At 39.2% G+C, this 15,598-nt stretch overlaps 1 pseudogene; it reads right to left on the minus strand.

Annotated features, from left to right (window-relative positions):
- Positions 1 to 13,094: 13,094 nt before the first annotated feature.
- On the minus strand, positions 13,095 to 14,618 carry LOC145104473 (protein HLB1-like; annotated as a pseudogene).
- Positions 14,619 to 15,598: the final 980 nt, after the last annotated feature.

Here is a 15,598-nt window from a genome sequence, read left to right on the forward strand (position 1 = left end):
GAGGATCCGTTGTCTGAGTTGGAATGCTGAGGCTTGTGCTTGTGAGATTCAGGATTGATTGGAGTAACCGAAATCAAAAGCAGACTTGGATAAGGATGGCTTGGAGTGAAAACGAACAGAAGGAAGCACATTTGTATCAGCAACATTAGCACCATCGTCGGTGAGCAGCACTTCTTCGGAAAGTTCATCATCCGAAGTGGAATGAATGGAAGCATGGGGTGGAGTCTTGGGAGTTTCTCTGGAGGTAAACTCAAGATCAGTAACATCGTCTGATGGGGCAACATAGGGTAGATTGCTCTGAATGGCCCTGTTCCTCATTGCGATCAGGGTAGCTTCAACTTGAGACCGAGTGAGCTCCGGATGCCTTGTATGAGCCCTGTCAACATAATCTTCCCATTGAGGGGTCATTAGAACCTGTTCGTCCTGTACCCTTACCGGGTATCAGACCAGTTGGGGCACCAGAAGCAGGAGGGACAGCTCCCGCTTCAGAATGCTTGGGGTCCGGAACAGGGGTTCCGAAGTGTGTGTGTGTAGAAGGAGATGGGATATCAAATGTGACTCGTGGGTTTGTTCCAGGGGGCAAGGAACTTTGTTCAACACATTCAGCACCTTTTTGGGAAGGTGAGGGTGGATTATGTGCAGACTCCCCGTGAATGTGTGCTTGTGTTTTTGAAACATCGAGGGGTACCTCGGATGAGTGGGTTGGTGGGGTGTTCGGATGGCCAGAGTCAGCCTGAATGTCATGGGCTCCTTCCTTTTGAGAGGAGGAACCGACTTTGGTTCTCTTTTTAGGCATTGAATTAGAAGGAGAAGTCTTCCTTTTGGCAGTCTTTTTGATCTTTCCTCTGGACATAGTGGGATTGACCTCTTCCGGAATAGGCTCAGCGGAGACAGCGGCAGGTTGTGTTGGGTCGAACACAACCGAAGTCTCCAGGTGGTGTTTCAAATAGATTGATCCGGAAGGTATTAGGGCCAACATATGTTCTGGAAGACGTCTTACAGTTCCAAAGGAAGATTGGTCCGGAATGCGGTAATGCTTAACAGTTTTAAAGGAAACATATACCTCTTGCAGAATTGTAGAAACTGGGATTGGTTCAGACCTTTCTCTGTAAAAGCTCTTGGATCGTCAGGGCCCAAAATCTAGGGCTTGAAATTTCATTGCTCTTCCGTTTCATGGCAAGTTTTCGAAAATCTTGCCAAAGCACCTCAGGAAGATCTACAGCATCGTTACATCCGGAGTAGATGTTTTACACCACATACAACCAATCTTTGCTCAATGTATCCATTCCATCGTGCTTTCCGAACAACCCTCTGATGATGAAGTGCATTAGCACGGTCCAAAGACCTGAAACCGCTGACTTCTTGAATTCTTTAGCTTTGTACTCCTGATCGTAGCCGATGTGATTCAAGAATTGTTGAAATTCTTCGTTTGTTGGTTCTTGAACCTTGAACCCTTTGGGATTTTCTTTGACACCAATATCCCTGAGAAACGTTGATTTGTGGATAGGCACGATTCTGTCACCGGTGATTTTTGTTTCGAGAACCCCATCATGGATCTTGATTCTGGTCAATGATGTGTGTAGAATATTGAGTGGAAGAGGTGGTTCTGGGATTTTAGAGAGGGGAATGGAGATTGGATGATTAGAAATGAACTCGATCATCACTCTTATGGGTTCATCGAAATCCATGGGGTTTAGCGAGAAAAGCTGAGTAGTATCTCTGACGAATGGTTCTGTCGACATTGAAGATGTCGATCCTTTGGATGATTTCTTCTTGGCAACAGTATTCGTGATTGCAGGAGCAGTTTGATCGACTTTTGGAGGAGATGAAGGAGAGGCCATTGTTGCAGGTGAGATGAATGCTTGAAGAACACAAGAACACAGAAAAGGTTTAGCAAATTTTGTGATTTTGAGCGCGTAAAGAGGTAAATGAGGGTTAAAGGGTGTTTATATAGGTGAACGAAACGGGTCGGGTCAGGAATAGTAATGATGAGGATCCGAAGCAAAAATGGGTTGCGTTTAATGTTTATCCGTTTTGAGGGTGAATTGACATGGGATAGGAAAGGTTGGGATGGATGATAGCTTAAAATGGAAACCCTGAACGGCGATGTGATGGTTTCTTGTTGAAACGTGCAATCGTGGCGCGAGTTTCAAGGAAGACACGATAAGGATCCTCAAAAGTTACCATTATAAAAACGTTTCATCTTAAAACCTTTGGACTTCCGGATGATTCATTCCGGAAAGTTTGAGAACCAGAGGGTAATGAGGTGTATTCTGGAGCATGGTGATTTTGAAGAAAAGGTCCGAAATATCTTTAAATATAAATAATCCGGAGTGAAACTTTGAGGTTCCGAAGCCAAAAACATTTGATTTCCGGAGCATAATACTTTCTTAAAAAAATTTCGGAGAAAGTAATTTTCAAGGATTCCGGAGAAGGTTTTGAGAAGTAAGTCCGGAGCAAAATTTGAAATTCCGAAATGGTTATTTTGATGTTCCGGAGTGCATTTGAAAGAACTTCCGGAGCAAGATTTGAGAAACTTTCGGAGTGAGATTTGAGCAAATTCTGAAGTTTAGAATACAATACCTTTCCGGATTTGAATTCCGGGATGACCTTATGAAGTAAATTCCGAGGTGAAAATTTTATCAATGTGACTATGTGGACTATGGACATCAAATTATAAGATGAACTGTACAACTTAAAACTCAAGTGGTGGTTAGAGATAGAGACAAGTAAAATGATCCTATGTATTCCGAGAGACAATAGTTCCGAGATGAAAAATGATTTTGAGTTCGGAACCAATTTTTCTATCTGATGTTACCATCAGAGAGAGCAGGTCTCTTGAAAGAACTGAGTATCTAGCATCATCATACCCATCTTGTTCAGAAAACCATTGAATTTGGTTTCGTCTAATGCCTTAGTAAAGACATCAGCAATTTCATCGTCAGATGGAACAAAAATGAGTTCAATGTTGCCATTTAAGGCATGATCTTTTATGAAATGGTACCGTATGTCAATGTGCTTTGTCATGGAGTGCTGAATTGGATTGTGCGAAATTGCAATGGCACTTTAAGAATCACAATATATAGGAATGCGTTGAAAACGGTAACCATAATCCAAGAGTTGAGATTTCATCCATAGAACTTGAGAGGTACAGCTGGCAGCAGCAATGTATTCTGCTTCGGCTGTAGAGAGTGCAATGTAGTTCTGCTTCTTGGACGACCAACTAACCAATCGACCACCTAAAAATTGACAGCCACCTGATGTGCTTTTCCTATCCAATTGTAGACCACCATAGTTTGAATCTGAATATGCTTGAAGTAGGAAGCTCTCATTTGCTGGGTACCATATTTCGAGATTCTTTTTACCTTTAAGGTATCGTAAACATGATGTCCGGACGACTTGCTGTGAGATAGAGCAGGGATCCAATCATTCCTCTGTACTTCTTTTCATCAACTGTTACACCTGAAGGGTCGGCAACGATCTTGTGTCCGAAACCCATTGGTACCTTGGCTGAGGCACAGGTGTCCATTGAGTACTTTTTGAGGAGTTCTGAAATGTACTTCTCTTGGTGAATGAAAATTCCTCTGTTAGTCTGTTTGACTTGGAGGCCAAGAAAGAAGCTGAATTCCCGATTCATACTAATTTGAAATCTACTGACCATTAACTTAGCAAAGTCAGCAACCATTGAAGAATCGGTGGATCCGAAAATGATGTCGTCAACATAAATTTGGACCAGCATGAGATGCTTTCCATTTGACCGTCGGAACAGAGTAGGATCTAGAATTCCTCTTTGAAAGCCTGAACGCTTGAGAAACCCAGTGCGGGTCTTGTACCATGCGCGAGGAGCTTGCTTAAGGCCATAGACAACTTTCCGGAGTTTGTAGCAGTAGTTAGGATATGATAGATTGACAAAACCGGGAGGCTGTTGAAGATATACTTCAGTGTCAAGTTCACCATTTAGGAAAGCACTTTTGACATCCATTTGGTAAACCTTGAAGCCTTTATGAGCAACATAAGCAAGAAAGATTCTAATAGCTTCAAGACGTGCAATAGGAGAAAAAGGTCTCATCATAATCAAGGCCTTCAATATGTGTAAATCATTTAGCCACCAATCTTTCTTTGTTTCGAATGATAACTCATGCATCATCTAACTTGTTGCGAAACACCCATCTAGTACCGACAATGGGATGGTTATGAGGGGGAGGGACGAGAGACCAAACTTCATTTCTATCAAATTTTGCTAATTCTTCTTGCATGGCTGTAATCCAATCAGCATGTTCAAGTGCTTCTTTGATGGATTTGGGTTCAACCATAGAGATAAATGTCGAAAAATGACATTCATTTTGAAGACTTGTAGCAGAGCGAGTTTGTTACGCCAGCGTTTGGGTTTCCAATAACTTGGTTCAGAGGATGATCCTTGGTCCAAACATGTAACCTTGGAAGTTCTTGTGCAGCAGACGATCCAATATCAACAATGGGGTTATGTTGCTCCCCCTGAATAGTTTGAATGTGTGGATGATCCTCCCCCTGAACTTCTGAACCGGATAGGTTGACATCATCTTCAGGTGGGAATTCGAAGAAGTTTGTGTCATCATCGATGTTGATAGGATTGGAATCATCAAAATCAGCAGTTATATCTTGAAATCCATCTACATTTGATTCAAGGGAAGAGTGACCATTCTCCCCCTCAACCTGAGAAGGTTGAAACGGTTCAGAATCAAATGGAGGAAGACCTAGTGTCAGATCGGACATGTTTTGAGAGACCGGAGCTTCAGACATGGTTGATCTTGTTCGATATTCCGAATCAAGAGCCGTTTCTGAGGGTCCGAACAAGGTCTCAAAGTCAACTTCATAGATTGTTTGCTGGTTCGGACAGCCTGGCGCTGGAGCATCGGACTCCATAATGTGAGTTGTAACATGGGTTGGGCTAGAATTCCAAACGAAATTGTCATCAAAGGTAACATCAAAGCTTTCTTCCAGAACACGAGTTCTCCGATTAAGAACTCTATAAGACTTTGATTTAGAAGAGTATCCAAGGAAGATGGCTTCATCAGCTTTAGGTTGGAACTTGGTAAGCTGATCACGGTTGTTCTTGATGAAGCATCTGTATCCAAAAACATGAAGAAACGAGATAGTTGGCTTCCGATCGTTCATGGCTTCATACAACATTTTGTTGAGGTGTAGATTGATGATACTTTTATTCTGAATAAGCATGCAGTAGAAACAACTTTAGCCTAAAGATAGAGTGGAAGATTTGCAAAATTGAGCATGGATCGAGCAGCTTCAACAAGTGTTCTGTTTCGTCGTTCGACTACTCCGTTTTGTTGAGGAGTGTATGGAGAAGGAAAATTGTGGTCGATGCCCTTATCGGTAAGGAAGTTTTCAATGGTGGAGTTGGTGAATTCCGAACCATTGTCACTTCGGATTCTTCTTATTGGGAGTTTGATGAGAACTTCTATTCCTTTTATAAAATTGATGAGCTCGGAGGCTGTTTCTGATTTCAGCCTTAGGAAGAAGACCCAAGTGAACCTAGTAAAGTCATCCACAATCACAAGAATGTACTTTTTGTGATGCAACTCTCTACTGTTGATGGTCCACACAGATCAATGTGTAGAAGTTCTAATGGTTCTGAGATAGATTTTTCAATGATGACGAGATGATCCTTCTTTGACTTCTTTCCATATTCACATGCAACACATAAATGATCATTTTTGAACTTGAGGAGTGGCAAACCTCTAACCATTTTACCCGAAACAAGATCATTCATATATCTGAAATTCAAGTGAGCAAGCCTCCTATGCCATAGCCAACTGACGTCAGGAACAACTTTTGAGAGTAAGCAGAGTTGGGGCTTGCCAATGATCATGTTGATATCAAGAGGATACATGTTCTTGTTGCGATTTGACTTGATCAAGCATTATTTTCGATCTTCGGACATGACGTAGCTATGTTTCTTGTAGAATTCAACTCGACGATTTGCATCAGTGAGTTGAGCCACACTTATCAAATTATGTTTCATGTCAGCTACATATGCCACGTTTGAAATGGAGAAGTTTCCATTTGTAAGGATGCCATAACCTCGGATCTGAGAATAGGAGTTGTTTCCATACGTCACATAGACAGCATTTGGTGCAAGTTTGAGATCTCGCAGAAAGTCCTTCTGCCCCGTCATGTGCATGGAGCAAGAACTATCAATATACAATATTGTCTCTTGCTACGAAGAACAAAGTTCCTGCAAAATTAGTGAGTGGTGGAGTTTTTAGGCTCCATATTAGGTTTTGGGACAAAGGCACGAGTCTTAGGCTTCGGTAGTGACTTTTGAGCAACTGATGATTTAGAAGGTTTGTTCCGAGATTCCTTAGGAAGCAAACAGAATGACATGGTTCTTTCATCTATCTAGTAGTCATATTAAATGACAGGAGAGTTCGGAACAACTTTCTTCGGACTTTTAACTTCCGGAGTAGTGGGAACTACTTTGTCTACCAGAGTGATTGTTTCAGCAATGTGAGTTTTGACTTTCCACACAAAGTTTTGTTTTGAAGATTTTGAAAAATTTGTTTTCTTAACACTTTTCGGTTTGATTGATGACACATTTGATTTTGAAAGTCGAGGTTTAAAAATTTTGCAATCGGATTTTGCAATGAAAACAGATGAAACAGTCCGAGGAGAGGTGCTTTAGATAGATATGGTGCTTATACTTGACTTTTCCTGAGTGGGACTGACCACTTTCTTTTGTTCTACAGGACTGGAAGGATTTGAAGGTCTCTTGAGGATCTTAGTGGGTGTGAAAGAGGTTTGACTATGGGTTGATGAATGAGAATTCCGAGATACACTCTTTTTGGAGTTCTCAAGGAATCTTGAATTTTGTCTAGTATTAACATCCTTTTTGTGTGCATTTCGAGCTTCCACTTTAGGATCTACAATATCCTTCCTATTTAACATTGGCTTTCTTTTGGAATGAGACAAAGATTTGGAAGTCTGTCCTACTGAGGGATTGTTGAACACAGGCTTAATGGGAACTAGATTTGTTTTTGAAATCACTTGAGGTTCAGAGTCACCGGAGATTGTCTCATCGACATCACTATCTAAAGATGCCCAAACACAGTCTGAAGGTTCAGAAGAGGTTGATTCCGGAAAAATTTCCACAACAACACAGTTGTTAGGAGGGCTGTGGTTCGGATTTTGAACAACAGACTTTGGAGTACTAGAGTTGAGTTCAGAGGTCCGATTTAGGTCCAGGTTTGTCAGAGGCGGAAATTGCGTGGAATCGGGACATTTGACAAATATATGCTTAAACTTAGGAATTAAAGATGCAAAATGGTAAGAAGTCTCATTAAGGGGTGACAAGGGAGAAACATATGTATCCGAACTTTTGATATTCGGAACATCTCCCATAAAAGTCAGATTTTGTAACTCCTTTAAGGGACGAACAACTGGTTTCAGAAACTCACTTCCGAGACCAGGGGCTTTTGACCAAGGATGACGAAAATTGTGAGTCATCCGTTCATTTGCTTCAAGAATGTCTATGGCATGGTGCATGGCATCAATCTTAGCATTAAGATGTTTGTTATCCGAAATTAAAATATTTCTTTCAGAATAAGTGATTTCACATTTGTCTTTAAGAATGATACATTCTTCTTTTGACATTAAAGCTCATGTTCTAAAGACTCAATTTTTAACTTCTTATCCTCGAAACGTAACCTAAGACGACTCAATTCACTGTCCTTCTATGGTTGACTCATAGGCTTTGTAAATGATGGTCATATCTGATTGGATCTGGGTTAGATACGGTTCACAAAGAGACAAATCAAAATAATTATCAGTAATCATAGATTTTACCTGTTGAATGATGCTTCGGCCGGGTGGATCGTTGGTAGCCATGTAGCAATAGTTAGGTTCAGCATCATCATCATCATCTCTTTCAGACCCAGAAGACCAATAGCCTTCATCACATTCAATTTCTTGTCGAGCCATTAGACACATGTTCCTTTCAGAAGTTAAGTCATCATCATCTCCAGATGACCAATACCCTTCCACATCCCTTGACACAGTTGTAACAAAAGCCTTTTCACTCTCATCCAATTCTTGAGCTCGGCGTGCATAGTAAGCAGAGTCCTTGATCTTTGGTTTTTGTGGGACTTCGCTTAAGCAATATTTAGCAAAGTGGTTTGCATGTCCACACTTGTGACATAGAATCTTGGGTTTCTCAGATTTCGAAAGTTATGGAGGTTCCGAGGTGTGATTCTAAGTAGGAAGATTTGGCTTATAGGTTGGGGGTTTTCGGAAGGTTTCTTGAAAGGTTGATGATTGTTTTAGTGAGGCTTGTTGAAAGGACGATTGTATCTCATAGAGAGTAGGACAAATTCTTGTTGAAAGCGTAGTTCGGAGTCCATTTCATCAGGGTTAAGGTCACCCATAGATTGAAAGTTTGAGTTTGTGAGAGCAGGAACGTTAGGAGGTAAGGATTGAACAGGAGGAATGAATGGAACAATTGGGTCCTAAACAATTGGGTTTGAGGTTTGTGGATCATAGGAACTGACCAAGGCTGGAGGTCAGAGGACCTCCAGTGAGTTCATGTAGAGTTTGAGCAACATTTGACTCATGACCTTGAAGTTCATCAAAAAGTTGATAGAGCTTGAGCTTTTTCAGAGATCCATTGCTCTGAAGACATGATTTCACGTTTCCCCATCCCTTTCCTAGACTGTTAATGAACTTGAGATTGTACTCAAGTGTAGTTCGGACTATCCCATGAGTTGTCATGTTGTTGACAAAAAATCGGTATCTGTTCGACGCTGAGGCAACAGATTCACCAGGTGTTGTAGTGAAAGTGTCGAACTCATTGACAACCAAAGTCAAGCGCTTATTCTTCATGTTCTCCGACCCTTCAAATAAATCTTGAAGTGTGTCCCAAATCTCTTTTGCGGACTTGCACAGTTTGATGTGCTCAAAGAGAGATGGTGGAACACCAAACACCATTTCCGAAAAGGCAACTTGATCAGCATGCAACTTTTCGAGGTCATCAGCTGTGAGAGGTGCTTGACGTTGTTGATCCTGTCCCAAGAGAGTTGCAGCAACATCTCTAACCACGGTTCGAACTGGAACATGAAGACCTTCTTTAACGGATCTCCAGATAGATTCACCTTTCTCTTTTCCAAGTAAAAATCTTTCCATTCTAACTTTCCAGTGATCATATTCTTCAACAACTAGCAGTGGGGCACGTGTAGGGCAACCCACGCTATTTCTATTTGCATTGAATACATTTGTTGAGTATTAAAAGCAACCATTGAAGTTAAGATATCTTAAGCAAAAGTGGTATATAGAAGAACTTTTATCCTTAACATAGAAATAATCGAAATACCAAGGTAATTTCGAATCAACTATAATCTGATCCTATGGATTCAAAGGACAACCACTCAAGCTCTGATACCAATTGTGAGAACCAGGACGATCAGATGCGCAGGGACAAGGTTTGAAAACTCAAACCTTGAATAAATGCTTAAGATCAATGTCTGCTTGCTAATTAATGTTCCAGTCAAGTCTGGCAAGACCAGTCAAGTTTGAGTTAATGCATTCAACAAAGTATTCAAGATATTAATGAAGAGTAAGAAGAATGATCAAAGTAAAGATAATAAATGAGGAACAAGAAGAATGTTTGAGAGAATAATTTGAAAGGTGAAATAACTGAAATATTGCTATCTTTTAATGAACAATCCGTCTAGTTGATTTGTCATTGAAAACTACTATAAATAGGAGAACATGAAACATCGTACAAACTGACTTACATACATAAGACTGAATAATAGAGTTACTCCTGACACTCTGATTATCTAAGTTGACAAAATAGATTTAGTCCTATGAAATGTAACATCAAGCTAAATGACAAATACAATAAATGCAAATGGATAAAACACTGATTCAGAAAAGCTAGCATTCCAGACATAACATCCATTCCGGAATGCCTTCATTTGGTCCGGAACATAAACAGACAATCTTCTCATCCGGAGCAAGGCTTCAAGTCCGGACACAAAACTTATTCCTTAACATCATCCATTTCGGAACTCTGACTGACTTCGGAACTCCAAGAAGGTTAGAGATTGCTATAGGTTCACTTTCAGGTTCCAACACCTGAGGGGTTAGATGATTTGGTGGTGTATTGTGATGCATCAATCTTAGGGTTAGGCACGGTACTGATGCAGAGGGAGCATGTGATAGCTTACGCCTCGAGGCAGTTGAAGCCTCATGAGGCGAATTACCCCACTCATGACCTGGAATTGGGGGCAGTGGTGTTTGAACTCAAGATTTGGAGGCACTACTTGTATGGAGTACGGTGCACGATTTATATTGATCACAAGATTTTGAAGTATTTGATGGATCATCAGAACCTCAACATGCGGCCGAGGAGGTGGTTGGACGTACTGAAAGACTATGATTATGAGATCTTGTACCACCCAGGGAAGGCCAACGTGGTGGCCGATGCTTTGAGCCGCAAGGAGGCCGGTTCCCCAATTAGGAACGTTTGTTTGAGGATGACGGTGATCTCTCCATTGTTGGATATGATCAAGGAAGCTCAGGTCGAGGGTGTGAAGAAGAAGAATTGGAAGATAGAGCGGATTCGGGGACAATATCCCTTGTTTGTTAAGGATAGTCGTGGTCTTCTGACACAGTGTGGCCGGGTGTGGGTACCAGTGATTGGAGGAGTGAGACAGAAGATATTGGAGGAGGCACACAAGTCCAAGTTCTCCATACATCCCGGGGCTTCAAAAATGTATATAGATTTGAGACCAAGTTACCGGTGGCCCTGCATGAAGCGGGAGATCGCCTGGTTTGTGGAGCGGTGCTTGACCTGCAGGAAGGTCAAGGCCGAGCATCAGCGGCCTCATGGAGAGGTTCAGCCGCTACCCATTCCAATGTGGAAGTGGGAAGAGATCACTATGGACTTTATCACAAAGTTACCGAGGACAGGGAGGGTGTGGACGCCATATGAGTGATTGTGGACAGGTTGACGAAGAGTGCCCACTTTATTCCGATCTCTGAGAGTATATCCGCTGAAAAGTTGGAGGATATTTATGTGCGAGAGGTGGTGGCTAGACATAGGGTACCAGTGTCGGTAGTCTCTAACAGGGATGTTCGGTTTACATCTAGGTTCTGGAAGAAGTTCCACGAGGAACTGGGCACTCAGCTGCATTTTAGCACGGCGTACCACCCGCAGACAGATGGCCAGAGTGAGAGGACGATCCAGACATTTGAGAGTCGCTATAGCTGATGATCGCATAATTTCGGCTTCTAAGAATACCGGGATTGTGTGTTCGATATTTTCGATGTCGGATTTCCGATTGATCTTATCCCTATTGCGATGGGGAAGTTAGTGTGATTGCGGGTATGGATTGGTTGTGTCGGTTCGAAGCATTGATTGACTATGAGACACAACTGGTGACGGTCTGTGACCCAAGTGGGGGAGTGCTGACTATTTCTGGTGAGGGTACAAGACGGTCTATGACCACTTGGGTCTGCTTTCTGTCCCAAGTGGGGGAGTGCTGACTATTTATGGTGAGGCAATGTCTTGAGCATGGATGTATGGGGTATCCAACATATATGGTTGATACGCAGGTTGAGGGGAAGAAGTCAGTTTCCGATGTTCTGACTGTGAAGGAATTTCCCGATATTTTCCCTGAGGATTTTCTTGGTGTGCCTCTTAATAGGTAGGTGGAGTTCAGGATTGATCTGATCCCTAGTTCTGCCCCGATTTCTAAGGCGTCATATCGCCTTGCGCCACCTGAGATGTAGGAGTTATCCTCTCAGCTTCAGGAGCTGTTGGGAAAGGAGTTCATTCGGCCAAGCAGTTCACCATGGGGTGCATCAATCCTTTTGTCAAGAAGAAGGATAGTTCAACAACAGATGTGCATTGATTACCACGAGTTGAACAAGCTGACGGTGAAGAATCGTTACCTATTTACCGAGGATTGATGATCTTTTTGATCAGTTGCAAGAAGCATCTTGGTTTTCCAATATTGACTTAAGGTCAGGCTATCATCAGATGAGGTTTCGTTAGGAGGACATTTCGAAGACGGCCTTCCAAACTCGTTATGGACATTATGAGTTCTTGGTAATGCCTTTCGGGCTCACCAACCACTACAAAAAATATGTCATTTAGTGGCACACAAAAAATACCACTAAAACCCCTAAAAATGCCACTATAGGCTGCTTAGAGAATCTGCGACACAAATAAAAAGTGTCACGAGAAACACTCCCACTAAAACCCTTTAGTGGCATTTTTTGGTTATGACGCTGCAACATTTTGGGACTTTAGTGTCACTTTTTTATTTGCCACAATAGAAGATATGTTTATGTGACATATATATTATGTCGGTGAATACTAATTCAATTTCAGAATTTATGTTGTTTTAGTCGCACTTTTTTATGTGCCACTATACAATAATAGTTTCTATGGCATACATTTTGTGTCCTCAAATACTAATGTGATTCTATAATTAGACTACTAATAGCGACACATTTTTTAGCTATAATATAAAATAAAAAGCTAATTAAATTATAATCCATGGAAAATAATAAAAATTTATTATTTTAAATCAACGCCAAATAAATTTAGATATCGAACCACATAAACATAAATATAAAAAACAACTAAACAAAAGTAACAAATAATAAATTAAACTTCATTGCAGTTGAACTTCTTCCTCAAACTTCATGTTATCTTGAATAACCTCTAGAACCAATACTAGTAATTTCATGTCAAATACACAAATGAAAATGTCAGATTTATTGTAAATTTACTAGCACATTATTTACCTCCTTAAACATGAGACCGAAAATGTTACTATAATTTGAGATAATATCTGGGCAGCAACCTATAAGACATATAGGGATATTTTAGTAAATATTATATACAAAGAAAAAAGCAAAAGAATTAAAGAATATCAAGTCAAATATGAATAGAATTCTATCATATGAGAAACTTGTGCAGACTACACGAATAACATCGAGCCACGTGTCCATATATTCCTGCAGAGTCTACAATGTGATGAAAAAAAGAGAACATATGATTGATTAATAAATTCATTAAACATTTTAAATTGTTAATTAAAATTAAAAAGAGAGAATATGGGAAGTATTAAGAAGAATGGTCCATGAATTGTATTAATGGAGAATGAACGACTAGATGGTAAAGTCAAATCTGAACATTCTTTAACTGAAAAATATTCAGAATTTCAACTTTGATACTTGTTCTCTTCATATATTTGTTTTTGTTGATCATCATGAGTCTGCACTAACTGGAAATTAAAAATCAATACATGAAGCAAAAATTACACTTATCATGAACAACAAATAAATCATATACCTGTTGAAGTGCTTCACGGTTCAAAACAAACTTAAATCTTTCCAATTGGTGGGGATGTAAAATAACCTATCTTTCAATAAGGTAAAGGAAGGTGCAAAACAATGTAAAAAAGTGAACACCAATATGTTTATTTAAATACTAATGAATAGTATTTACCATTGTCCGCAGAAGCTACAAAGCATTGGCATAATCCTGAATGCATAAGATGGACGAAAAGGTCATTTAGAAAATTTTAAAATTTTACATGAAATAATAGAAGAATGTATATTAACTGAGTAATTTGGTTTCAATGCATGAGAGGCAGCTATATAGATAACAAATGGATTGTACAATTATTCATTGAAAGGAATCTCATTTCCAACAACTAATATTACCTGTTCTTGATGTGTTTCTCGAAATCCATACTAAAAAAAAACAAGATTATTCATGACAAAAATATCAATCTTTCTGAATAGTATACAATGTTATTATATTAGGAAAAAATTACATAAACTTACCAAACAAAGCCAAGGTTGTAAATTGCTCTGTAGAAGTTCAAATTGCAACTGTATTGTTGCACAAAACTTCATAGGTTTAAAATATGATTAATAAGTCATTCATGATGAAAAGTTATAAGAAAAAAATGATGTTTTACTAATATTTGCATATATCTTAATATTGTCTGTTTTTCACGGGCTGGAACAATTACATTCACTTCTTGTGAAACCCATTATTGATGTTAATCAATATACATAAATAAAACATATAAAATGTTAGGGACTATATTAAAAAGTTTTAAATTAAGAACCTGTAATGCAAGTCCCTAATAGTTAAGAGCCTTAAATTAATTTCATCACAAAGTCATAAACAAGAAGCAGAGAATTTACAAATGAAATAGAGCTACATTTTTTTAAAGTTACCTGTGGAATGTTCCAGTTTAGTTTAACGACTATTTTTATGATTCTTTGTTTCTTGTTTCCATAGTTCTTCAGCTTCCTTTGTGTATCCATGGAGTTTGGTTCTATCAGATACCTCAATAGCCCAGTTATAATATGCATGTAGTTGGAAAACATGTAAAAATTAGTATATGCTAAGAGAACAAAATTATAATCAAAATCACGTTATGTTTTTTCTCACAACATAAAGGGCAGGATTTGAATTGGTAGCTTCAACATACTTTTTGCAGACTTCGTCAAGTAAAGCATCATTGGAAGGTGAATTAGTTTCTGAATTAACATTATCTATATTTTTCTGTAATCATATCAAGAACCAATGCCCAATTATATAAACGACAATATGAATGTTAACTGGTTCACAAAATTCTCCAACAGGCTTAGCAACATCAATCTTCTCTGAGTTTTCTCCCCTTTATAGAGAATCGAAATGTTAAAATAAGGAAAATAAAATAAATATACATAGAATACGAGGACAAAAGAGTAGATAAATTTATTTTTCTTGTAGTTAACCTGAACAATGAAGAATAACTTTGTATAGATAAATGACCATCAAATGGTTAAAATAGTATGTTTCCTAAGTTCATAGGTTTCATACAATTCTATAATTTTGTGGTTATGGGTGGAACCAAGGTTTCATGACCTTTTAGTTTTAACTAAATCCACCCTTTAGCAGCCTAAAAACAAGTAAGAAACATGCATAAAATAGCTCTATCACCTTTAACATGTTTCATAGTAATTACTCTTAAAGGGATAGCAGCCTAAAATGGCCCTATCCCTATCAAGGATTCTGGTTTTTCAAGTCTGGAGAGCACTCTACTAAAGGAACAACATTCAATATCATCATTCATCAACTATGTTTGACATTAAAGATGCAATATATAGGTTTGTTTACCATACAAAGGAGTACATATCTATAACCAGAAAGTCATCACAACCTGATATTAGGAAAAATAGTTGATTCTGATGAACAGACTTAGATGGTTATTTATAAGAGCATATCTTTTTATAAACTGAAAATGTGCAATAATACAATACAACCCCAAATCTACGAATTAAACGATAGTACACATTGGTACCTATTGGATACAATGACAAAAATATATGTGTTAGGATCTCTACTAGCCCAACCATGCTCAACATAGAAGAACAACGAGGTTCCATTTTCTAAAACCAATTGGTGATAGAAGGTATTATCCATTGCCTTATAGGCTAACATATAGTTTCTTATTTTACCAATATAGGATTGGGTTTGCACCCCAACAATCCTGCCGTCAAACCCAAGTTCCGCTCTTGGCCTCCCCTCAAC

This window comes from Lactuca virosa, chromosome 4, assembly GCF_052849685.1.
Source record: "Lactuca virosa cultivar CGN04683 chromosome 4, Lactuca_virosa_CGN04683_v6, whole genome shotgun sequence".
NCBI classification, from domain to species: Eukaryota; Viridiplantae; Streptophyta; class Magnoliopsida; order Asterales; family Asteraceae; genus Lactuca; species Lactuca virosa.